We start from the raw sequence: 26188 nt of genomic DNA, 5'->3' as shown, positions 1-26188 counted from the left end.
TATATAGATAATATTTTTTCACACTCTAGCAAATATTAAACAACTAAATGTAGCCACATCATCTGAATTATGATTTACTCACCCTCCAAACTTACATATTAGGGCTTGTTCACAACAAACAAAGCTTTAAAGGAGAAGTCAACCCTCAATATATTTTTTTTGCCTAGTAAAAGAAAACAAAAATTTAAGCAACTTTGCAATATACATTCATTACAAATTGGCAATAGTTTTTGAGTTATTTGTGTATATATAATTGCTATTAAAAGCAGTGTTTGTCCTTTTCTGTTCTCTGCTCTGGTGGCTGAAATAATGTAACACAAGCCAGCAGATTGACAGACCTGACTTGCTGGAGGAAACTGACCTTTGCAACATTGTTTAAAAAGTAACAACCAGGAGTTCAGCAAATGCTTCTTTCAATAGCAATTTAAATTTACACATAACTTTTAAAGCAGGGGTAGGGAACCTATGGCTCGGGAGCCAGATGTGGCTCTTTTGATGGCTGCATCTGGCTCGCTGCCAAATCTTTAAAAAAAAAAAAAAAATACCGGGGGGCGTGGCCTGTGCACGGCAGATAAAAGACGCGTTCTAAGCCTTAGAACACGTCTTCTATCCACCGAACGCAGCCCACGCCCTCCTCCGCATCACATCCGGCATCCTTGGCACCCACCCTACCTTGCCCCTGTGCTTGGCGGATAGAAAACGTGTTCTAAGCCTTAGAACACGTCTTCTATCAGACGAGCGCAGGCCACGCCCTCCTCTGCATCGCATCTGCATCCGGCATCCTTGGGAGCCACCTTACCTTGCCCCGCAGCATCCGCGGCCAGACATATTGTATGGCTCTCACGGAATTACATTTTAAAATATGTGGTGTTTATGGCTCTCTCAGCCAAAAAGGTTGCTGACCTCTGTTTTAAAGCATTGACATTTTTGAACAAATTGATATTGGAAAGTTGCTTACAATTATGTTTTGTTCTATTAGGCAAAAAGTTATTTTTTGGGTTGACATGTCATTTAATATATATATATATATATATATATATATATATATATATATATATATATATTATATATATATATATATATATATATATATATATATATATATATATATATATATATATATGAACAATCAGAATATCCAAGGCTATTGTGATACTAATATGTGTGCTGGGTTTACTTGGATGGGTTGATGGACTCTGGTCTTTTTTCAACCCTATGTAACTATGTAATCGGTTGTAAATTGCATAGAAACCAGGACAACATTTGGATTGGTAAATGTCTTTGTACTCGAAAAGCGTAATGGCTCTGTTCTGCTTGCCTTATGCATTAAACTTTGGAGGATTAGTTTAGAATGGTCATTCCTTACCTTTAATAGAGAGCATTGCAACCAATATTGTGACAGGGAATACATTTTTTCAGAGAAAATGTTGTAGTTTTCCTTACTCCGTTAATCAGAAAAGAAATAAAATATAAATGTTCTAGGACTAGGTAGTTACATAGTTACATTGGGTTAAAAAAAGACCAGAGTCCATCAAGTAAACCCAGCACACACAAAGCTATACTGACCTATCTATACTCTCACATACATAAACCATATATACCAATATCAATACTAACTGTAGATTTTAGTATCACAATAGCCTTGGATACAATGTTTGTTCAATAACTCGCCCAAGCCTCTCTTAAAGGACAAGGAAAGGCAAAGTCACTTGGGGGTGCCAAAATGTTGGCACCCCCAAGTGATGTTGCCTTTCCTTCTCCTTTAAAGACATTAACAGAATCACAACATCACTAGGAAGGGCATTCCACAGCCTCACTGCCCTCACCGTGAAAAACCACTGCTTCAAATGAAAGTTCCTCTCCTCCAATCTAAAGCGGCGGCCTCTGGTGCGCTGATCATTTTTATGGAAAAAAGGAACATCCCCTATTTGTCTATAATCCCCTCTAATGTACTTTGTGTCCCCTCACAATCACCTTTTTTTCCAGGGAAAGCAACCCCAACCATGACAGTCTAACCTCATAGTTTAAATCTTCCATCCCCTTTACCAGTTTAGTTGCACATCTATGCACTCTCCCCAGCTCATTAAGGTGAGGCCTTACCAGAGACCTATAAAGATGCAAAATGATGTTTTCATCCCTTGAGTCAATGCCCTTTTTATACAAGACAGCACTTTATTTGCTTTAGTAGCCACAGAATGACTGCCTGGAATTAGACAGTCAATTAGACAATTAGACTTGTTATCTACCAAACCCCCCAGATCCTTCTCCATTAAGGATACCCCGAAACACTACCATTTAGTGTATAACTTGCATTTATATTATTTCTACCAAAGTGCATAACTCTGCACTTGTCAAAATTGATACGCATTTTCCATTTTGCTGCCCAGTTTTCCAATTTAATCAAATCGCTGTGAAAAGTGACAGCATCCTGCATGGAACATATAGTTTTGCAAAAATTAGTATCATCAACAAAAATAGAAACAGTACTTTCTATGCCCACCTCCAGGTCATTAATAAACAAGTAAAAGGCCCAAGAACTGACCCCTGCGGTACTCCACTAACAACACTGGCCCAATTACAAAATGTTCCGTTTACCACCACTCTTTGTAATCTATCCTTCAGCCAGTTTTATATACAATTATAAATATTATGTTCTAGGCCAATATTCCTCAATTTTACCATTAACTTTCTGTGAGGTACTGTATCAAACGCCTTAGCAAGATCTAAGTAGATGACATCCACTGCCATTCCAGCATCAAGGTTCCTGCTCACCTCCTCATAAAAGGCAACTAAATGAGTCTGGAAAGATCTGTTACGCATAAAACCATGCTGGCACAAATTTATAGTATTGTGATTTACAATGTATTTAATGTGCTAGTAATAACATGTATTTTATCCTCTGTTTTAGTTGTGCAGATGGGCAGCATATAATGTAAAATTTATGGTCAAGTGAAATAAATTATAAGAAAACTGAAGAGTGTATCTTTTCTGTAGATTCATACTACACAGATTCTAAGTTGACATTTAGAGACAGAAGTTTTGCAGCAGGCAGAGAGGCTTGTCTCTTGTGGCATTAATTTTGTGACCACCACAAAAACACAGTTTCTGTGAAAAGATAGTGGATGCTAGATCCTAGTAATCATGCAGAAAATTGCACCTGTTACATGGGGCACAACTGTGCATGGAATAAAACAGCTGTACCGATGTCAAAAGAAAGTGCTCTAATTGCTTAGATCGGACAGGTTAGCTTCCCTTGAATCAGGCTAATAGGAGTCAAATGGGATTAGGATTAGTGGCACAGCGCAGAAACAGCAGCTAGTAAATAATCTAATACATTTTCCCTAGATTCAAATACTGGATTAGCTACAGCACAAAGGACGAGTGCAGGCTGGAAAAATATGTCATTGTACAGAAAAACAAAATTGCAAGATGCAAATAAAACATTTTTAGTTTTATGATTTTGATGAGTAATCTTCTGATAAATGCACAAATATAAAACCAGAGATATGGTACAATTGGAATAATGATGAGAAAGACAGTGTGAATAAGTAAAAGTGACAGGGTCAGACATGTCCTCCCTGAAGCTTTATAAAGAAAAACTCGTACATCTTGTTTTCTGCATTTTGGGAAGCATGGACAAAAGAGATTTAAACAGATTGGATGTGATGTCCTGGGAACCTATTATGTTGTAGGTAGGAAATCCCACCCCCTGTTGGGGAACAAGTTGAAATACTATTAGTGTGTGCAGCCTTTAGTGCAGTCAATAAGCAAAGAGGTTGGTTTCGAAATACAGAAAACTTATTCACCATTTCAAAAATGCCATTAATGTGTTTGAGTGTTTAGCCTTTATCAAAAAAAAGCCCCAGTGTGTGCCAGTTGCATTTAAAGTAGCTGTTATGACTCTTTCTTGGGACCTTCACCACAGTTTAAGGGTATCTGGAATGGATACAAAAAATATTTTTTGCTCTTAAGTGCAAAAACTCTTTAATCATTCTTAGCTTTTCAATCTCCGATAGTTATTTTGGCGGAACATTTAGTAAACATTCTCACAATTTGCTCTTCCCTTTTAGTTACGTTTACAATACGCGTCCGAACGCGTTTTTTTCATAATGATCGGTATTTTTGCAACTTTTTCGTCGCCGTCGTGACTTTTTTGTATGTCCCGCGATTTTTCCGTCGCCAAAAAAATTGGATTGGTTTTTCTGCCGTTTACAATTGCTGAATGCGAAAAAATTGCTACGGCGACGAAAAAGTCGCGCAAAATACGATAAAGTCATGACGGCGACGAAAAAAATCATGCAAAATACGAAAAAAAAACGTGCCGGCGACGAAAAAGTCGCAAAATTTTTGTTTGCAATCCGATTTTTTCCCATTCGGATTCGTGGATTAGTAAATGTGCCCCTTAGGGATTATACTAAAGCTACTGTTCTCAAAGGCTACCAGAAACTGAAAGCGACATTGTTAAAAATGCTGAGGATATATATTCAAAAAGCAATAGCTAAATTAGGAGCATTAATAAGATACTTTATTGTCAAAATAATAATATAGCAGCATAGCTACCAGAAGTTGCAAGGATCACTACTGCAAGAATCACATAAAGAAAACCCAATAGGTGTTGCCCAAGGATATATTTATGTAAATATTTAACAGTAAGCACCAGTAATTTGTCCTTGTCCTACAAAAAGAAGAAAAAGTAAGGACCAATGCTTGTGGGGCAAAAAAGAGGTAAGGTATTAAAGTCCCCAGAAGGAAAGCATCACAAAAAAAATGCTGACACTGATCTGACATTTTTTACTTTAGCTGTCTTTTCTCAGCAATTCTTTGCAGTTGCATCCAAATTTAGTTGTGCGCCGCTTGTTGGAAAGGCTCAGCTTGGACTTAATTTGGGTTAGCCCCCAGAAACATTTTCAAGTGCACCCTATTGGAATACAGTAACACTATTGGCACAATGTAGCCACAATATCATAACTAATAAACCAAATATTGTTTATTTTTGGAGACAAATATTCTCTGCTATGTTCTAGAGTGAATTTTAGTACTGTAAATAAAGGAGCAACTATTACATTCATTTTTATTATTACTGGTCATTATAAGTAACTAACTAGCTGTCAGCAAAGATCCATAAATCTCATAGGATTATATGAAGAGTTTGATTCAGCAAATATAGCTCTTGCAAAGATTAAGTGAAATTTAAATAGACTCTCCAGTTTGTCTAGTGATAAGCTTCACAATAGACAGATCCTGTCTCTATATGTTAGCTGGTCAGCTCTGTTGAATGTACCTGCTCCAGACTGTAAGCAACAGGCCACTTACTATAATTAGGTTTGTTTCTCATCTGGTCTACTTCTCATAACCATTCAACAACAACAAGTGGACAAGCTTGTGCAACATTGATTTGCATTTAAGTAATGCCACTTGTTGCAGTCATAAAGGGGTTAAAGGAATTATGTATATGTAGAAAATAGTATTTCTTTTCAGAAATTTGCAAAATACATTAAACAAGAAGGGCATGATAAAAAATAAATACGTTTTGGACTATACTTCTTTAAAGATGTAAGAGAAGACAAATATATGTAATGTGCAATAATGGAAGAGCAGCATGTGATCAGACAGCTTTCCCCCAGAAAACTGCAGAAGGTACAAGAACAGCCTATTTTCCTTTAAATCCCCACTGGGGAAGACAGTTGTTTCTCTTATGTAAATATTGCATCCGTTGATGAAGAATTCGTTAGGATAATGGAACAAAACTAAAATATGAATGAATCTCTGACAAGAAGAATTTAAAAAAAAAAAAAAAAGGGAAAAATAGGTTAGCTGGGAGAAATCACCTTGGGCCAAGCATACTAAAATATGTGGAGTCTGGTAGCTGAAATCACCATTAGCCAAGTTTATAGAGGTTCCATTAGATTTTAGATCCTGTGTTTTAGCAAGCTAAATGTCATTAAATGGTAGCAAGAATACACAAGGGTTTGTCAGGGGGAAAAGTACACATTATCAGATGCCAAGTGCTATTTTTTTGCCCATAATGGACTTTTTTTTCTTTGTGAATGCTGTGGTGACTGGTAAGAAGAATGGGTTAGACAAAAGAGGATAAAATTATAACAAAAGAATAATAGCAACATTAGACAATAAGTGAAGGACAGCTTTATAGTGCCCTGGTCTAAGATTTTAGGGGGAGCCCAAAACCATAGTCCAGCACTTTCAATGGATCTTCAGTATAAATGGGACAGTCAGAAGTATTTTATGAAAAAACATAGGTGTAGATATACATGAATATGAATGTGAGTTACATAAGGATTGCATTTATTGTTAATAATTGTTAAACTTGTACATCTTCCCCTTTTGTACACAGAATAAAATCTCTGCTGAGTAGATTGTTTGCTTTTCCCAGATGTGAATTTTCTTTTATGTGGTGCCACAGAATAAGCCAGTTTTTGAGATCAGATAACTTGATCCTTATTTGTCCTCCCCAGTTGTTAGTTGTGTTAAATTGGCATAGATCAGTAAAATATATAGTGCCACCACAAACACTCCATTTTACACATATACACTAAGGGAAAAGTAAAAAAAAAAAAAGACAAAAGCTGTTACGTTTTTTATGTTAGACTGTAAAAGGTTATGTAATAAAAGACACTTAGTTTGCCCAGGAGCAGAAACCCACAGTAACCAATTAGCAGGTAGAATTTACTGGTCACCTGTTTAAAAGCAAACATCTTATTGGTTGCTATGGGTTACTGCTACTGGGCAAAAGTTGCCTTTTATTACATATGGGGGTCAGTGCACACATAGATACAAATGAGCAGTTGCACCTGTTTAATTTCCTATATTTTGTCATATCTCTCTTAGCAGTTTAGATAAATGTACGCAAAGGTCTTTCACAGTCAATAGTGTTAAGGCCAGTGGCATACGGGGAGATTAGTCGCCCCACCGTGGGTGTCTAATCTCCCCGCAATGCCATCCCACTGGCAAGAATATAAGTTGCCGGTGGGATGGCATAGGCGTTTCTGCAATTTTACTGAAGTTGCCTGAAGTTTCCTTAAGAGGCAACTTCTGGTGACTTCAGGAATTCGTACCGACGCGTATGCCATCCTACTGATGATATACATTCTTGCCTGCGATACCAAAGATTTGTCGTGGGCTGACTAAGCTACCCGTGTGCCACTGCCCTTAGAGTGCATTTGAATTTAGGTACCTGAATAAGTTTGACAAAAATGATCAACATCTATTGGTGCCTGATGCAGGTACCAGCCAAATGCTGCAGCTACCTTCTGTTGCATGCTAATGCACATTAATACTTTTTGCTGCCCAGCTAGACACCAAAAAGCCAGTGTTTGACATGCCATTTATTTTTCCACATGTTCAGTTTTAGCTATTGGACTGGTACTGTATATGATTATATCACATAAATTCCCCTCTAAAGAGAAACCTTTTAAATGCAAGTAGTTTTTACATTAGTAGTATGTAAAAGACAGATATTGCCAGCCCTAAACATCTGTACCCAGCCCTACGAGATTATCATTTGCAGTCTATCTTTACCTGCCAGTATAATCCGTCAAGTTTACTGTGTGCGACTCAAGAAACTCTGCAGTTTAACACTTGTATTTGTGTAAGTTTGCTGCAGTGCTTAAGTGTAGGATAAATGAGAGCTTTACATTTTTTCATCCTCTTCACATTTTAATGCATGAGTAAAGTTGCTGAGTGAGCGGGTCAAGTCTTTGATGGTAAAAGGAATTTTAAAGAAACAGTGTGGCTGTTTCTGCTGAAGCGTCACTTTCTCAGCAATCGTTCTGCTTTTTTTCTCATGTAACAAAAGAAGGTTGAAAGCAATACAGACAGATTTTACAGTTGGAGATTCTTGTTACAAGAGCAGCTTTTCAGAGCTATGGCACGTTCCTTGCTGCGTCCCCGTCACAGTAAATTCATTTGATAAACATCTTCTCACAGTCCTGCAATGCCCCTGTCCACTTCCATTTTCAAAATAATCCTATACAGCCACATTCCCTATGTGTTCCCCTTTATACAAATAACACAGTTTCCAAGCCCTCTGACTGAGAGAGCCACCACTTGGAGTGGTTTTGTTTCCTATGAGAAGAAAGGAGCTAGGCTCCCAACTTGTCACCTTCACTTTTTTACCCTGTTATCTACTTCATCATCTTAATCACCATTGTGCTTTTTTAAAGAGTTTTCCTTTTCACTGCTTCGGTTATGTAATGCCGTGTTCATAGTCACCCCAGGACCTATTGCCTAGGGAACATTACTGTTAGGCCTTTGCCCTGGGCCTTTTATCCCCCTCTGTGTTATTTCTATTCTATTTATCACCCTTTTTTTGTCTTTTAACATGGTTTTCCTAAAAAGTTTTTTAATCAATCAAGTATGAGGCAGAAAATTGGCTTTGTCACGGCTGGGCTGTGGGTCGTGTGACAATCACACTGTCTCTTGACAGCTTGTGAAAGGCAAAGGGGATATGGATATTTCTAGTGGAAGCCCCTAGTTTCCATGGCACTCCTCCATGATGTCTGTTTTCCCATGGATTAATGCTCAGTGTTATTGGTTTTTCACAGGGAGTAGAGTGTGGTTTAAAAGTTGCAATACAGAAGCCACAATGAGCATGGGCTCCTTTTTAAGATTGTTTAAAAGTGATGAAACAGGGCTTCAGTTTAATGCTGAAAACCAAAACAAAAATCAGAAGAATGACACAGACTTTTATCAGTGCAAATGTATATCATTATGTCTACATCATGCATAATTTCACATAGATAATTGTGAATATTTTACATAATTCCCAATACCTTTTTAACTACTGTTTCTGCATTTTAAATAAAGTTTGTTTTAACAGTTCTGGAACAATCAAGCCTCTTACATATGATTTGTAATGTAAGCAAGATTGTTACAAAACTGTTATCAAAGCTAATTTGAAATACAGAAGCAATAAATAACAAATGTTGTTAGTCTGATTAACTATATTGTTGGTTTATATTCATAAAGAGTACTTTGTCACCTAATTTGAGAGTGATAGGAACTGCATTGCATTGCACTGCCAGCCTCCAATGGCTGAAAAGCAGCGATACCTCTCTGTATGTACAAGGGAATGTGTTTGTAAATGTACCATTGTCTGACCCAAAAACAAGTGCTGTAGCATGTACTAAGTGTGGTCAGCCTCATGGGAGACTGCTTGTAACACTTTGCCACAGGGTATATTCTTGACTAGTGCTAGCTTACAAACTAAGGATAGTTTAATATCAATTTTCAGAACACTTTCAGTTCATGTTTGAATAATGGAAGAATGTAATTGTGAGATATGCTGAGTGGGGTCCATGATTGCTGTTTTTCAATTGATTCGCTTGTTTGCTCTATTTTAATTTATTTTTTAACTTATTTCCTTATTTTTATTTTGGCTTCCCTCTCCCACTCCCTTAATCTGCTTTTTGTATGTTTTTCTTTTTCCTTTCCCCTTGCTCTCTTTTTTCTTTTATAATTAATGATTAGTTTTAATTGGTTTGCTTAGGCAGTCTGACAGCAAATTAGCTAAAGCAAGCCAGCCGCTGCCAAAATTTGATGTGGGACTGTTCCATTTTCTGAGTAGGTGAGAGAATACGGGAGGGCTGTTTTTTTATTGTCCTCACACAGTGAAGCTCTTATACAGTAGCAATGACCCTTACATAGAAATTGCCATGGTTTTTGTTTTTATTTTTAGGGTCCAAACGGTAATATTGCAAGTGAATTTGTTTGCTATAAAATCCAATGTGACAAGATTTGCAGTGTTATTAACAAGAAAATATTGTGCTCACCATTAAACATTTTTGAACTTTAAAGCACCGAGGGGGTGACTGCATAATTCATAGTCAGAAAAGGAGATCCTTTGCACTTTTGGCAAAAAATGTCTTACCATTTTATATTCTATATTGATAAGGGTGAGTGCTATTGCACTCTTTCTTTTTGTAAAATTATCAGGAAAAAAGTAAACAATTGATATTAGGGGAACTATCATGAAAATTAACATTTAGTTTAATCTTCATCTAATGGAAATAACACTGTTTTAATCCATGAAACCTCAATTTTACTTACCCTGATTTTAAGTTTCCCCACCTTTTACACTGTTGTTTATGTCTCGCCAATATATAATTCATTTTAATGGGAGCTTTTCCCCGATTTTACATAATGTTTAAATTTTTTGTCCCAGTGTTTCCTAAAATGTTATGAATGATATTATAACTGACATTAAGATTAAGAACCAGATGGTTCTGTCTGTATAGAATCAGTTCCATTTATTTTGACCCTTATACAGTCATGCACAATCACTAACCCCCATATGTAATAAAAGACACTAACTTTGCCCAGGAGCAATAACCCATAGCAACCAATAAGATGATTTCTTTTAAACATGTGACCCGTAAATGATACCTGCTGATTGGTTGCAATGGGTTACTGCTCCTCGGAAAACTTAGCGCCTTATATTACATAACCCCATTATTGCTTTAGGTTGAGTATCTGGATGTCACAGAGGTCTTGCAAATAGCCCCACATAATGTAACATTTGTGCTGCAATGCTTAACCCTTGTCATTAACACAGTAAATATTGTATTTCAAAGTACTGACTTCTGTGCTAATATACTTTGAGTATGAAGAATAAATTGAATTAACACAATTTAACTGATTTTTTCCAAGTTTTTACAATATTTTTTCTGGTCTCCTGAAAACGTAAAATGGAGTTTCTACTTTATAACCAATTAAAAATGTTGTAATGTAATCTTAGCAGGGCTGTACTAGGGGTAGGAATGGTATGCAGCTGCTTTGGGCACGGCTGCAAGGGACAGTTAAGAGAAAAATAAAATCCTTCTTGTCTCTCCACTTCTGCATGTGCTTGCTTTAGGTTCATACACAGGTGACCAGCACCGGTCTACAAGGTGGTAGGGGTAGGAAGTTGAAATTGCTGCTACTTCCACCGCATTAAAGCACAGTGAAGCACGGCAGCATTATAGCTGTTTAGCTTATATTAAAGGTGCTTGTGTCCAAAGCTACCATGTAGTTGGGTCCACTGCTTTTGCCCCGCCTCCTGTTACAAATTTTGTGCAAGTGTGTCCATTGACCCAGGGTTCCCACAGCAGCCCATGTCAACTGACATATCGAATGTACACCTAAAGAATGACACTTCATTTTGATGGCAAGTGACACCATCTGGATGAAAAATTTTCAGTGCAAATGCATCCGAATCGCACTGAAGTGCACACACAAGTGCACAGAATTTTAAGCATCACCACAATTGCATCTGGTGCATCACCCACTGAAGACTGCTATCATTAAAGGAAAAAAAACATGCATTAAAGGTAAAAATTGTGGACATTGTGTTCAAAATTTCTCTTTGCACACTGGAGATCCATAAGTAAATGACCCCTCTTGTAGTAAACCTAACTATTTTAAAAGAACTGAGAAAAAAAGATTCTGTTGTAATGTGATATTGTTAATAATAATAAAAATAATAAAACATATCTCTTTGCAGGCATTATCATGAAAATGCCTGATAGAGATTTTTCTTTTCTGAACTATGGCTTGTGGAAATTTTTAAATTTAACTGTAGTTATGCATTTGAACTCTCTATACTATAAAATCTGCCCTTCCCTCCAACCTAGACTCTTTGCTAGAGGTAAGTGCTGGGAACAGCAGCAGACCCAGAAAAGCCACTGCACTTGGGAATAGAGTTGGCAAAACAATTCAGTTTAGGAACTGTCTTCAGGAAACAATGCAGCCCTATCAGTAAAAAATATTCTGGACAACATACGACTGGCAAGTAAGGGCAAAGGTAGATGGGGCAATTAGTTGCACAAAGTCATGCCAACTATTTGGGAGCTAGTTAGAATGACGGTGACTAGTACCCATGCAGATGTGGCAACTTATAGCCAGCTATAGAGCTCGTTGTCATGGCAATTAGTTACTGTGGATGGATTTTGAAAAAATTGCAGCGACTAACCGCCCCGTCTAGGTTTGCCTTGCAGGACCACAGAAAAATAGCCAGAGATCTACAGAGCACACTTCACAAAGATTATTGAAAAATATATTCCCAAATAGTGATGAGTGAATCTGTCCCATTCTGCTTAGTTGAAAAATTTGCGAAACATTGAAAAGATTTAAGATAAAAGATCTACGTCAAAAAAAATTGCAATTGAATATAGGGTTTAAATGATTTGCAAACTTCCCATTCTATTTTATTTGCATCTTGACTGAATAAGCACTAAGGCATGCAGTTTTGTACTTGTACTTGTTTCTGTTGCTGAATTAAATAGACCTTCTAAAATGTATCAAAATCATAGGACAGCTTTTCTTACAAATGAGACTAGAAAGTCCTTGGTTTGCTCTATAGCACTAATACAAAACGCTACAAAAGGGTTAATTTAAAGTTTTGATGTCTTGGTATTTGGTGAGGTAAATATGAAGGCCATGCTTTTATTATAATGATCACAATGTTGCACTGTGCAAATAATATGAATATTTAAAGAGATAACTATGATATCATTTTGCGCCTTTATCTTATACTTGCTGGTCCTTTAACACCTTTGCCAGCATAGAAGAGGTTAGAAGACAAAAACCATTCGGAGCCTCCCTAGCATCCACTAAGAAAACTTCACTCCCCAATTGTTATGTGCGATCGGATCTGAAAGTTGCTCTCTAAGCTTCTTGTCACATTTTGACTTAATGAAGTGCAACTGAAAAGGGAATTTGGGTTCATCACGCCAGTCGCGCTGCGCTCCCTTGTTGTCAGAAAAGAGGGGCGGTTTGGGACTGCAACGCAGCGCTGCAAGTCGTTATCATTCCGGTCAGTCTGTTTAACACAAAATTAAACAAAGAACTAATTAGTGCCTCATGAATTAATAAATGCACAGTTGCTTGGCTAGAAAAAAAAACTGGGAAGCAGGGAAGAAATACTGAAAGAAAGTAGTACAATGTTTATGACTTGGATATTTAGTTACATTATGGTCTGTTACACCAAAACCTTTAATTGCAGTCTCTTCTGCCAATACACCTGATTATGGCCATACCTACACGGTAGATGTGTATGCAGAGCTAGCTGAAACTAGGAGAGCTTTATGACTGGTCATATTTTTGCCAGTCCAGAGACATGATGTGCCCTAGGCATGTCATTCCCACTGGTTCAGTCTGCTTTCTAACAACCAAGTTATTTGTGCAGTGTGAATGTATGGATGATTGGTGCAGACAGTTAGCCAGGTGAAGTTGACTGGATCTTCGCAGTGATTGGTAGCTGTCCTTGGCAAGTTCCTGACAGCTGGTATCACTATCCTGGTGCTTCAGCTGACACTTTTGGACAGATATTTACCTGGGAGATATGGGGCACAGTTTGCGCAATGCTTCTGCTGCAAATAATTGCTCCACAAAAAGTCATCCACCTGACAATAAAATAATTTTATGTATTTTCAGTGTATGGAGGAATCCTATTTTTATGTAAATTTTCTTTGAGTAAGCTGTTTAAATTTCCTTGGCATCATCGGTGTAGTTATGTGTCAAATTTGGTGTGTATCATGGGAGAAAGCATGGATTATGTATTTTTGCAGTTCGAGATTGTTTAAGTGGCCACATATGTTCCTTAAGAAAACTATTCTATGATTCTAAATGCTGTCCTTTTATCAGCACTGCGCTGAGATTTTAACCTGCTTCTCTGTGAGATCTATTGCAGTATGTATCCTGTCTTTTAGCATTCACTGAGTTTGCAGGTTCCGAGTGCAGTCAGCATGGTGGGATGCTGCTTAGTGTCTCCCTCACTGATATGACTTTGTTCTGGAAGGGGAGTGCTGTGTGGGGGGAGGGAATCCATCCTTAAGAGGACATGTCAAGTACAATTAGTGTTATCTGTCTAAATATGTACTGGGAACACTGCATACAAGAACAGGTTTCTATAGCTTTAATGGAGACATATGCAAGGTCATATTGCCTCATAAAATCCCCCAATCTGATTTTAGGATTACGCATTCTCAGTAAATTAGCATTATTCTACTTGCATCACTGATAAGCTGTAGCTAAAAGACACATGAAGAAAACAAAGAAAATCTGAGAAAATTACATTACCAAGTGTGAATCTTATAATAAATCCTTCTTTAGATGGAATGAGCAAACAAGCATATGGGCAAAATGCAGATCCACTGTGGTTTTATTTCCAACACTTTGCTTTGCTGAGATGCAGTGTTAAATGTTCATAAGGCGTGGCAGTGTGTCCCTTTTGTCTAATGCAAAGATTATACCTTTTTTCCCATGTTAGCGTATGCACCATTAATAAGTGCACAAATCAAAGCTTACCAATGACAATAAAATCACTTTTGTTACCTATTATTTATTACAGGGGAATTGGCCATATTGTTGTGCTCCTCCAGGTCACTGCTTATTTTCCTATCCGATTCCCACAATCTGATCTTGCTTCCCCTGAATTGTTCTACAGTATCATACTTGTCTTTTTTGTTCCCTGTGCTTCCTAGCCTGTATATCCTAGCTTTTAGGCTCTTAAGGTGGCCATACACGTGGCGATCCGACGATGTTTCGTACGACCATCGGTCGCACGAAACATCGTAAGATCCGCCACACACCATTCAGGGCTGAATCGGCAGGTAAGGAGGTAGAAACAATAGGATTTCTACCTCCTTCTGCCGATTCAGCTCTGAAGGGAGAATTTTGGTCAGGCGCCTTCTATGGCGCCCGATCAAAATTTTCAAACTTGTCCGATCGGCGAGTCGTCCGATATCGGCAGCTTCCTGCGATATCGGTCGACTCGCCGACATGCCATACACGCACCGATTATCGTACGAAACGAGGTTTCGTACGATAATATCGGTGCGTGTATGGCCACCTTTAGCTCAGCCCCTAAAAGAGTCTTTATAGGAGTATAGCAATGGGATAGATTGTGATAACACTGAAAAACAGATTCTTCCTTTACAAGCATAAATATGGCAGTTATTTTATGTCAAAATGGATATTTGGAATTTTTTGCATATACATATTTTAAAAGAACCAGTGTCACCAAAAATATAAACAATGATTTAGCTTTAGATTTTACTCTTTAACCCCCTTACCTGCCAAAAGCCGCTTTTTTTTTTTTTTTTTTTTTTTTTTTAAAGGGAGAGCACAATTCTCATTTAAATAAAATGTAGAAAAGTTGCTCTGTTCTGTATTGTTGGCAAAGAGGGGTAAAGCAAAATTCATAATTTTTATTATTATGTGTCTTGTGTTCAGTGGAACCTTAGATAATATAGATTCATTAACTTCCCCCTAAAAGGCCTGTATGAGTATAAAGTATCAGAATACAAACATTATGGGTCACTTCTCACTCAGTGCAGAGGTAAGCTCTATAAGTATCCCTAAGCAGGAGACTGCAAGCCAAGTATGCACACCCGTACTTTTATCTTGCCTGGACCAAGTTTTTTCCCAATCAGGTATCTTTCTGTAAGATTGCTTAAAAGTATTTAAACATTAAATAAAACCAATGGAATTATTTCCACCAGTATAGATTCATGCAGCTTAGTTACCATTGCATACAATGTAATGTTATTTCATAGAAAAAATAAAAAGTACAATTATTTGCTTAAAATTAACTTTTAAAATATTTTTATCACAACAGTAAAAGACAGAATTTACATTTTTTGTTTTTACAACAGCATCCCTTATAGGAATCTTGTCCACTGAAATAATCTAAATGTAATCATATCATGTCTTTTCAAAATAGTGCAGTCTTAACATGTAGAAAAATTCTGGCCTGGTCAAGTAGGACATTTGATAGCTTCTATGGCAATGTTAGCAGTTACTATATATCACTTATTAGGACAGCAGAAATGCTTGGGACCTTTTCAGTTGTACTGACTCCATATCAAAATGTCAACACTGCAAGTTGAAATCTTGGCCAATCACAGACATCATCTTATTTTCATTCCTTCTTCTGCTTTCCATGGGTTTAATACTAAAGAGATACTGATTGTTTATACATCATCCAAGTTTAGCATTTAACTGCCAGCTCCATTTTGAACAGCAACAAATTGTGGTAAAGGATTCCAAGAATTCTATTTTGAAAAATAACAAATTGTTAATCCTGTTTATGGCCTACTGTTGATTAATACGTTAGTGCTGTTTGGTAGCTTGCTCTGTCACTGGCAACGGGAAGGTGCACATTGTCATTTACCCAACTTATCCACTAAGGTATGTGACCTGTAGGTCTTTCCTTAGTTGAGATGTTTCCAGGTGCATGTGTGAGTAGGGTGCATCCTTTTTCTATCAAAAATAGAAAAAAAGAAAAGTGACTGCGAGAAGCAGAAAGAGAATTTTTAATCCAGTTCCTTCTGTTGCTGTGCGGCAGCAGGGGACAGAGCATGACTTTGAACACCAAGCAGATTTTCATCCTTAGATCTGTGTAGGACAACACAGATGATATTTTCGATCATATAGTCAAGGGGATCTGTTTCATTTAATGCCATGTTTCCCAAACAGGGTCAGGATACACTCATTTTTATAATACACTATATAGAATACATATTTGAGATGTGTATAGTTCATTAACCTATACACATACCATTACTTAAATAAAAGTTGTGCTTTAGTCTGATCTTAGGAACATATGAAGTTTAATAATTCAGAGGCCTCTTAGAGAGTTTTGCTGACTATACATTTTAAAATATAATATAAATGTTATACACAAACACTGTAAATAACCTGTATATATAAAAGAGATAAAGCACATGTGGCTTTCTTTGTACTCAGGTATGTAATAGCGGAGGGCTTTATTTGACCCACCAAATAATCTGTGTCCCCTCTGTCTTCTTTGTACTTTTCTGTGTATAATAAATGCATTTGTCAAAATAATGTAACAAAACATTGGTGAGGTCATTCTTAACCTTTATAGGCATCAGTTGTCTTTCTTTGAGAATGTACATACACTTGGGTTATATGATGCTTAATAAAAGAACAGGGGTCAGCATAGAACAATACTGTAAAAACACACAACAGTAGGGTTTCCTGCAAATACTGCATTTATTTGCAGGCAAATCTTTTTTCTTTTTCTGAATCTTTGTTTGCAGTCTGTGAATTTTTTTTCTAGAAAAGAATTTTACCTCTCAGATTGGCAAAAGATGCATATTGCTTCCCCTTATATCATTACCAATGGATTGGATTGTTGTTTGGTGTTATAAAGCATCATATTTCTGCTTTGCCAGTGAGCAAAGAATTGCTTAGCAATTAAAAAACTGCATAGAAATGTACCTCTAAATAATAGGTTCGGGATCAATGCAGTCATAATTTAAAGAAAACAAGTGTTGACACAATGGACATTTTTTCTAGCAGTGTATTTCTGACTTGCAACATTTCCAGGCCAAGTATTGCTTGTACTAGCACTTTCAGGCAGTTGACAAAAAAGCTAATGGTTTACAGTATTGGTAGTTTGGGGAGCATTTGCAACAGGTGAAACACACCAGCAGAAAAAAAATGTCCTGTGTGTTTTTAGCCTTTAAAGTAAAGCCTTCCTAAGTAACCACATTGAAACAAAATATTTATGGAGGGAGCCTTTAGTTCAGCAGAGCCAGTCCTCTAAAGGCCCCTTACTGCTTATTTTACTGTTACACAGGGTATAACAACTGGGGGTCAGCTGGTATGTAATGCTGTGGGTCTCTGTTCCCCCCAAATGTGCATCCATCAATGAGAAACAATAGCACTTGCCAGGACAGTTGTTTGTTGACACGGAGAGATGTGAGTTTATTATATGACACAGCAGTACTTTTGGCAACTAACCAAATGAGCACACTGAAGTGAATCGTGGATTTGATAGTCTTTTTCCTTATGACCAGAGGCTTCAGAAATAACTTATTTTTATTAAATGTGAATATTCTTTACTTATTACCGCTACACCCCACACATTATATCCATTAGATTGATTCTTTTTGAGGCATTCTCTTTCATTACAAGTTTTGCATCCTGTTTGACACATGAGTCTGTCTCACATGCAACTTCTAATACTCTTCCACACAACTGTCTGCCACCTGTTTTTTATGCACAGCTGCTAGAAACTTTGGACAAAATGTGGAAAAGTGCAACTGCACGTGAAGTAAATATGGTGCAAAGTGATTCCTGCACTTGTAAAAAAGAAACCTGTAATTAGTGGAGTAGCTAGCCATACTACAGTTCCCATATATCCATTTTTTCCATCCTGTTTACATTTTATAAGTAGGAGACCTTGTTTAAAACCAAGGGGTATATTTATTATGCTGTGTTAAAAGTGGAGTAAAGCATTACCAGTGATGTTGCCCAGGGCAACCAATCAATAATTAGTTTTCAAAACCAAATCAAAGCATCTGATTGGCTGCTATGAGCAACATCGGTGATGTTTTACTCCACTTCTGACACAGCATAATAAATATACTCCCAAGTGTAAACTAAAAAAGGGAAGTTTGAGAACAAACTTGGTTTGAAAAACATGAAGTCACTGAAGGAAATCTGATTGGCTGTTGTTGGCTCCACCCAGTTTTTCTAACCTTTGACCACAGTTATATAGTAAAAACCACTGTACAAAGTTTTGTTTAATAGTTACATAGGGTTGAAAAAAAAGAGTCCATCAAGTTCAACCCATCCAAGTAAACCCAGCACACACAACCCACACCTACCAATCTATACACTCACATACATAAACTATATATACAACCACTGATACTAACTGTAGATATTAGTGTCACAATAGCCTTGGATATTCTGATTGTTCAAGAACTCATCCAGGCCCCTCTTAAAGGCATTAACAGAATCTGCCATTACCACATCTCTAGGAAGGGCATTCCACAGCCTCACTGCCTTCACCGCGAAAAACCACCTACGCTGCTTCAAATGCTTTAGCGTTCCTCTAATCTAAAGGGGTGACCTCTGGTGCGTTGATTGTTTTTATGGGAAAAAAGAACGTCCCCCATCTGCCTATAATCCCCTCTAATGTACTTGTACAGAGTAATCATGTCCCCTCGCATGCGCCTCTTTTCCAGAGAAAACAACCCCAACCTCGACAGTCTAACCTCATAGTTTAAATCTTCCATCCCCTTCTTAAGGACTGGAGCCCAAAACTGCACTGCATACTCAAGGTGAGGCCTTACCAGGGACCTATAAAGGGGCAAAATGATGTTCTCATCCCTTGAGTCAATGCCCTTTTTTATACAAGACAGAACTTTATTTGCTTTAGTAGCCACAGAATGACACTGCCTGGAATTAGACAACTTGTTATCTACAAAAACCCCTAGATCCTTCTCCATTAAGGATACCCCCAACACACTACCATTCAGTAGATAGTTTGCGTTTATATTATTTCTACCAAAATGCATAACTTTGCACTTATCAACATTGAACCTCATTTTCCAGTTTGCTGCCCAGTTTTTCAATTTTGTCAAATCGCTCTGCAAAGTGGCAGCATCCTGCATGGAACTTTTTGCACAATTTTGTGTCATCAGCAAAAATAGAAACAGTACTCTCTATGCCCACCTCCAGGTCATTAATAAACAAGTTAAAAAGCAAAGGACCAAGGACTGACCCCTGCGGTACTCCACTAACCACACTGGTCCAATTAGAAAATGTTCCATTTACCACCACTCTTTGTAATCTATCCTTCAGCCAGTTCTCTATCCAATTACAAATATGTTCTAGGCCAATATTGCTCAATTTGATCATTAACCTTCTGTGAGGTACTGTATCAAATGCTTTAGCAAAGTCCAAGTAGATGACATCAACTGCCATTCCAGCATTGAGATTCCTGCTCACCTCCTCATAAAAGGCGACTAAATTAGTCTGGCAAGATCTGTTACGCATAAAACCAAGCTGGCACAAACTTATAGTATTGTGAACTGCAATGTTTTGAAGTACCCTATCCCTTATTACCCTTCCAAAAGTTTTCCTACTACTGATGTTAGACTAACAGGCCTATAGTTTTCAGGCTGAGAACAGGATCCCTTTTTAAATAACGGCACCACATTAGCAATTCGCCAGTCTCTCGGCACCATGCCAGACCTAAACGAATCCTGAAAATTTAAGTGAAGAGGCTTGGCAATCACAGCGCTCAGCTCATTTAATACCCTGGGATGAATTTTAAATTTAAACAAAAAAAAAATTCAATAGGTGAAATCTGATTGGCTGTTGGTGACTCCACACATGTTTTTAACCTAAAAATGCAGTCCCCTAGTGACCAACTGTTGAAAAGCTTGGGGACCCTGGTGTTAATACTGTGAGAAAGGCAGCAGGTTGAATTTCTTCACTGACTGAAAGTCAGTAGGTCTGATTGGCTGTTTCTAACCCTGAACTGCAGTTACCTACTAATGTTACATACTAATGTATTAATACTAATACATTAATATTTAAAGAATGGCAGCAGTTTAAATTTAAACCAGTGAAAATCTTTAGGTGAAATTTGATTGTCTGTGGCCTCACCCACTTTTCTAAACTTGGAACATAGTCACCCAGTGACAAACTGTGCGAAGTTTGGGGGCCCTGACATGAAACATGTGAGAATGGCAGCAGTTTAAATTTCCTCACTGTAAACAATGAAAGAAATGCAATTGGCTTTTGGCGGCCCCGCCCACTTTTTCTAACCTTGAGTACATAGTCACCCAGTGACTGACTGTGCAAAGTTTGGGAACCCTGGCATCAAACGAATAAAATTCAGTAGGTGAAATCTGATTGACTGTTGGTGGCAAATGCCCACTTTTTAAAACTGCAGTCCCCTAGTGACCAACTGTGAAGAGTTTGGGGACCCCGAGAATGGCAGCAGGTTGAATTTCTCCATTGAAAGTTAATAGGCAGAATCTGATTGGCTGTTGGTGGCCCCACCCACTTTCTTACCTTAAACCACAGTTACAACAATCAGTCCAACACAGATTTTCATTCAGGCTGACCCCATGACTATGTGATTCAAGTTTGGTGAATGTAGCCTCAAAGCTGTAAGATTGACAGCAGTTTACATTTCCCCATTAAAGTCAATGGGTGAAATTTGATTGGCTGTTCTTGACTCCTCCCACTTTGGATTATCAAACTGTGCAAATGCATGTATGTTGACACATTGGATGCAACTGTGCAGAGCTTCAATCTGTAACCTGTAATGTTTCTTTACGTAGAACTACATGATCCCATTCTACTATATTTCTTAGCACTTTATAATTTTGTATTTATAAAACATGAAGCATGAAAACCAAACATGCCAGTGAGGATCTTTTGTTTTCTTTTTTACTTAGGATGAACTAGCAATTAAACAGAGGAAAAGGGCGTCTGGTTTTCTCTATACAAGGTAGGGTTTGTTTTTGTTTCACACCTATGATACACATTTTTATTAAAGGTGAAGTGCTTTGATTTTAAGCAAAGTCTCGGTTTCATTTATTTGCATATCTGTCAGTCAAGCTCAAGTTCATCCTCCCAAAAATACTTCAGTCAATAGGATCCTGTGTAATGAGAAGGAATTACTATAACTGGTCGTCTCTCTGAGGTTCCCTGTAATGAGGCAAGTAAACGTATTCATATGGCAGCATCTAGCGCCTCCCTAGTCAGTGCAGAGATTTAGTCAAAAATGTTTTACAAATGGGGAAAATGGGATATTCTGAGAGTGGAAAATAACCCTGCACCACACTTCTATAATATGGGCTTGTGCTGATGGGAACCTTATCAAGCACAAGGACAGATGAACAGCATGCTGTTTATAGTGAAGAGCAGAAAATGATAAAGAAAAAACATTCCAACTATTAAGCACTCTGGTCAGTTCAGGTACTACAAATATAGTTAACAGTTGGAGCAAGCTCCTAATAGTAGACATTTTCCAAAAATCCTAAAAAATATTTCCTTTTCAGCTTGATAATTTTAATGGGAGACACAAATGGTGGTTCAGGGCACCCTTTTACCATAGCACAGCTAATGGATTTGGGCTCACTATTACCATTCATTTGTACTTGGTTCATCATTTTTTAAACAGATCTACATTTGCTAGTATCCACTCTGCAGTTTAGGAGGTGAGAGTTAGTGGAAGTTGCAGCTGAAGACAGCTGTACAGAACTTTGGAAGTTTGTGGATTATCTGTGTATACCAAACACAACAAGAAATCTTACTAAGAGGTTAGATAAGTCACACATGGTCCCTGCAAGTGGCACAAATGAAGCAATATTGCAGCAACAGGAAGAATAGCATATGGGTGGAAAATATGCTAACATTGTTAAAATGAATCAGAACACCTTGTTTACCACACACTTCATGATTTGGTATACTTGTTAGAAAGGTCAAGAGCCAAGTTCCATGTAATAAAGTCACCTTTGTTATTTTACATTTGTAAAAAAGCCCTGCCATGTTAGATTAATCCCTCTGGCTTCTTCTACTGTTTTTCCTTCTGCATCATATTCAAAATAAAATGATAAAGAATACTAAGAACGTTCTCCCACAGTTAGGAATACCTGGTTATACAACAGATAATAGGTTTTTTTTAAGAGTTAAAAAAATAACTGCCAATGAAAATGGGCATATCTATCACACAGAATATTTGTGTGCTAATTTATTCTATCCCAGGAAATCGTTTGCTAAGTTCGTCTGTATATAGTCCTGTTCATGAATAGCTCACATGTAAGAATATGTCAATTAATCCTAAAAAGTAAGTAAAATTAAAAAAAAGGACTGCTGCACTGTTGGTGAAGAGCAATGGTAAGGTGAAGTATAAATATAAAGTAAGAAAACCATTCCCACTTAAGTTTTAATAGACCATGGGGTGGGTGGGTTAAGAAAAAATGTTTCCAGTGGCATCTCCGGGATCTGGGCCATTTAGTGGGGAGGGTTATATCATTTATTTTCTTTTGAAATTTTGAAATGTGGGGTGGCAACCCTTACAAGACATTTACCCCCACACTTATTTCCCATCTACCGTACATTACCGGCAGTGTTGTAAGGTGAGATCCTATGAACTTTTAAGCTTAAATGGAAGCCTTTCATGGTGAAATCCAATTTTTACTTTCCAGTTACACTTTATTCAGGCTGATTGCAATTTATCTTCATTGTGTAATAGTAGGTCTACAACTCAATAAAGGTAAATATCTGTGCGTGTTAACCACTATTAAGTAAGCTAATGAATTTGGGAGATACATTGAAAAGTTACAAGAAAATGTTAGAAAAATGCTTATTAAATGTAACATTTACTAATGGATGTAGTACACAATACTGCACTGAAATTAGAGTCAGGGAAGATTCATGCAAAATATACAAATATAATGTGCTTTTCATACACCAGTACCACTGCTCAGTGCATTTTACACAACAATTTATAAGTTCCAAGCATAGCTGGGCTAAACTTTACAATATTGCCAGTAAAGGCTCCAAGGGCATAGTGTAACTGCTTATTGAATGCTGTTTAAACAGATGCAAATTTGCACCTTTGACTGTTAGTAAATAAGGGCTCATATTAAAAGTGCCCATGACTATAAAAAAACATGTTCATTATTCTTCTTTGACCTAAATAGACCAAGTCTAGGGCAGGTGCAACATTGAGAACTTTTGTGTTGCCTATAGAATCCCATTTCGTGTTTGTCGCTTGTCCCTGTCTCTTTCCTTTGGTCATTTTAGTGTTAGAGGTTATGGGTGGATCATTAGTTTATGTAAATAGCTGTTATGTAACATGCCTGGAGTGCTCTCACCATTTCAAGCCATCCATCATCCTCATAGCACACAGGGGGCAACCAGACACAAGCAGCATGTGCCCTGCACTGTCATCTGTTTGGTTTTCTTTTTTTTTCCCCATTTAAGTTTAGGGTTTTCAGAATTGAAGCACTTTTCTTTCGTTTTTTTAAAACAACCCCCTCCCCTTCACCTACTGTTTAAACCCACCATTAAATCATCCTCCCTGCTTTGCTTGTTTAGATTTCAGCTTTTCATTCTGACTTCAAAGTCCTCCTCATTCATTGTCTGCAAACTGCAGGCAGTGGCCCTGAAACTGTAACACAGTGAGGCACACTGCAGGTCACATCAGGGCACCATGCCTACGAATGTGAATAGATTTCCCCAGATTTTTATCTTTCATAGATCTGGATCCTAGTTACAGGTCTTTGCTGGCAAGAAGTCTTCTGACATGCTGCTCTACCTAGTTTTCCCAGCCAGTTTAATCACAGGACAGGCCATCAAGACCTCCTCCTGTGGCCAAAGTCCACAGATTACAGAGAAGCAATGGCTACTTGCTTATTCAACTTTGAAGTCCAATATAATCATTTTTAACATATTTTCAGGGTAGTAAGTACTGTACTCTCTTTTATATCTAATGATCAGAAGGTAGGCACTGCTAGATGATGAAGATGTATGCAACATATTACAGATATTACCAATCCTAATCATTAGCTCAGTTTTTATAGATTTAAGAAATCTATAAAAACTGCCATGTTTGCCATTAACATTAACTTCAAAGCAATTGCTACAGGGTAATTATTCTTAAAGAAGGAAACCTACCTTCCCCTCAGATTGAATAAGAATAAGTTATAACAATAAGGATAAAGGTAAATAAAATTATCAAAAAAGTCTCTCAAGTCAAGCTGAAAACGTCTGTCCTGCTTTGTAGGCCAGATTTGATTGAGGATAGTATGCACCACTGATTCCACAATGATAAACTTTCTTTATCAGAAGAATAAAATCAAATATGTCTGTGGGACAGCTTTCTATTCAATACCCATTGTACAGTCATTTCATATTAATGCCAGTTGTGTTGGTTAAGCAATTGCAGGGTAAGTATTTTGTTATTTGGTATGGTCCCATGGAGATGACTGTAAAAAACTTTGAATTAAAGATTATAGTAATTAAGTAATTACTGTATTACCAGCAATTATACCCCCTTGCATTTTTGTTATCTTCATTTAAAAAGTTGTAAAAGTAGAAGCAGTCATGCCACATGGCTATATACTTTATCTACTAGCCAGCCACATACATCTCTAATGCAGGTGTCAGCTTGTAGGTGACAGTGGTGCTGAATGGGGACATTGAATCTCAAAATGTATAACTTGTATGTATGTATGTATAACTATTTATAAAGCGCTACAAAGATATGCAGCGCTGTACAATCTTACAATTTACACAATTACACACAGGGAGGACAAGTGTTATAATACATACAATAAATAAGTAGAGATACACAGGGAATAAGTGCCATGTGGTATGAGACACAGTAGGAACAAGGTCCCTGCCCCATAGAGCTTACAATCAAGAGCAGAAACGGTCGGTCTTTACTAAAAATTACCTATAATGTAGCATTTCTGTGACTCAGAAAGGGGTTGTGGGAGCACTCCAAGGCTAAATAGAGTATACAAATACAATGGAAGCGCGACTGATCTGGCCAAATTAACTACAAGCATACAAAAAGAGAGGGGGATTGATCAATGCACATTCCCTGGTCCCCTGTTTCATAAGTAAATTGCCTATGCTAGTGCATGTATTGACAAAAAACGGGTTTTTAGTTACAAAATTATGATCATAAGATTGGTAAGCCACCATACCACGTCAAGGTAAACCCCGTATGGTGGTCCTATCTATTTACCTCTGGTCATATTTTTCAAAGGCTGGCACTCCTGTGCACTGTTGCCATTCTTGACCTGGGGGCTGATTTGAGTCAGAGGGCTTAGTCACTCCCATGCCTTCAGCTTTTATAGAGGGAGATTGCCAGGACCACAGCTTGGTTCTACAGGCTTAATCCTCCCCCGCTTGCAGCTGGTAAAGGAGAAGACTGCCCATTAACCAACACCCATTTTTTTAAAGGCATAAGACCACCATTAAAGGGACGGGTGTGGGGGTGCTAACCCACATGGAAGTTTGGCCATTCTTCCTGCAGAATAACTATGCTAAAATACATAGAAACACAGAAAGGGGTTGTGGGAGCACTCCAAGGCTAAATAGAGTATACAAATACAATGGAAGTGCGACTGATCTGGCCAAATTAACTACAAGCATACAAAAAGAGAGGGGGATTGATCAATGCACATTCCCTGGTCCCCTGTTTCATAAGTAAATTGTCTATGTGCATGTATTGACAAAAAAACAGGGGTTTTTAGTTACAAAATTATGATCATAAGATTGGTAATACATGTACTAGCATAGACAATTTATTTATGAAACAGGGGACCACGGAATGTGCATTGATCAATCCCCCTCTTTTTTTTGCATTTCTGTGACTGACCCTGTAGTGGGTATCTTG

The 26188-nt window shown here is 37.6% G+C and overlaps 1 protein-coding gene and 1 long non-coding RNA gene across 2 annotated transcripts in view; one reads left to right on the top strand and one right to left on the bottom strand.

Moving 5' to 3' along the window:
• The window catches only part of casz1 (castor zinc finger 1), a 280717-nt gene that overhangs the window by 164518 nt on the left and 90011 nt on the right, over positions 1-26188 (top strand). Inside the window, exon 4 of the mRNA XM_012966970.3 lies at positions 21228-21280. The gene's annotated coding sequence lies outside the window, so the exon portion shown is untranslated. The remainder of the gene's footprint in view (positions 1-21227; positions 21281-26188) is intronic.
• On the bottom strand, positions 15584-25578 carry LOC116412255. The gene is made up of 2 exons (XR_004223622.1): positions 25535-25578; positions 15584-16392 (listed from the first exon to the last, which is right to left on the bottom strand). It is a non-coding gene; the product is annotated as an uncharacterized LOC116412255 (long non-coding RNA).

Source organism: Xenopus tropicalis, chromosome 7 (assembly GCF_000004195.4).
Source record: "Xenopus tropicalis strain Nigerian chromosome 7, UCB_Xtro_10.0, whole genome shotgun sequence".
Lineage (NCBI taxonomy): Eukaryota > Metazoa > Chordata > Amphibia > Anura > Pipidae > Xenopus > Xenopus tropicalis.
This window is presented reverse-complemented; position numbering and strand designations above follow the sequence as displayed.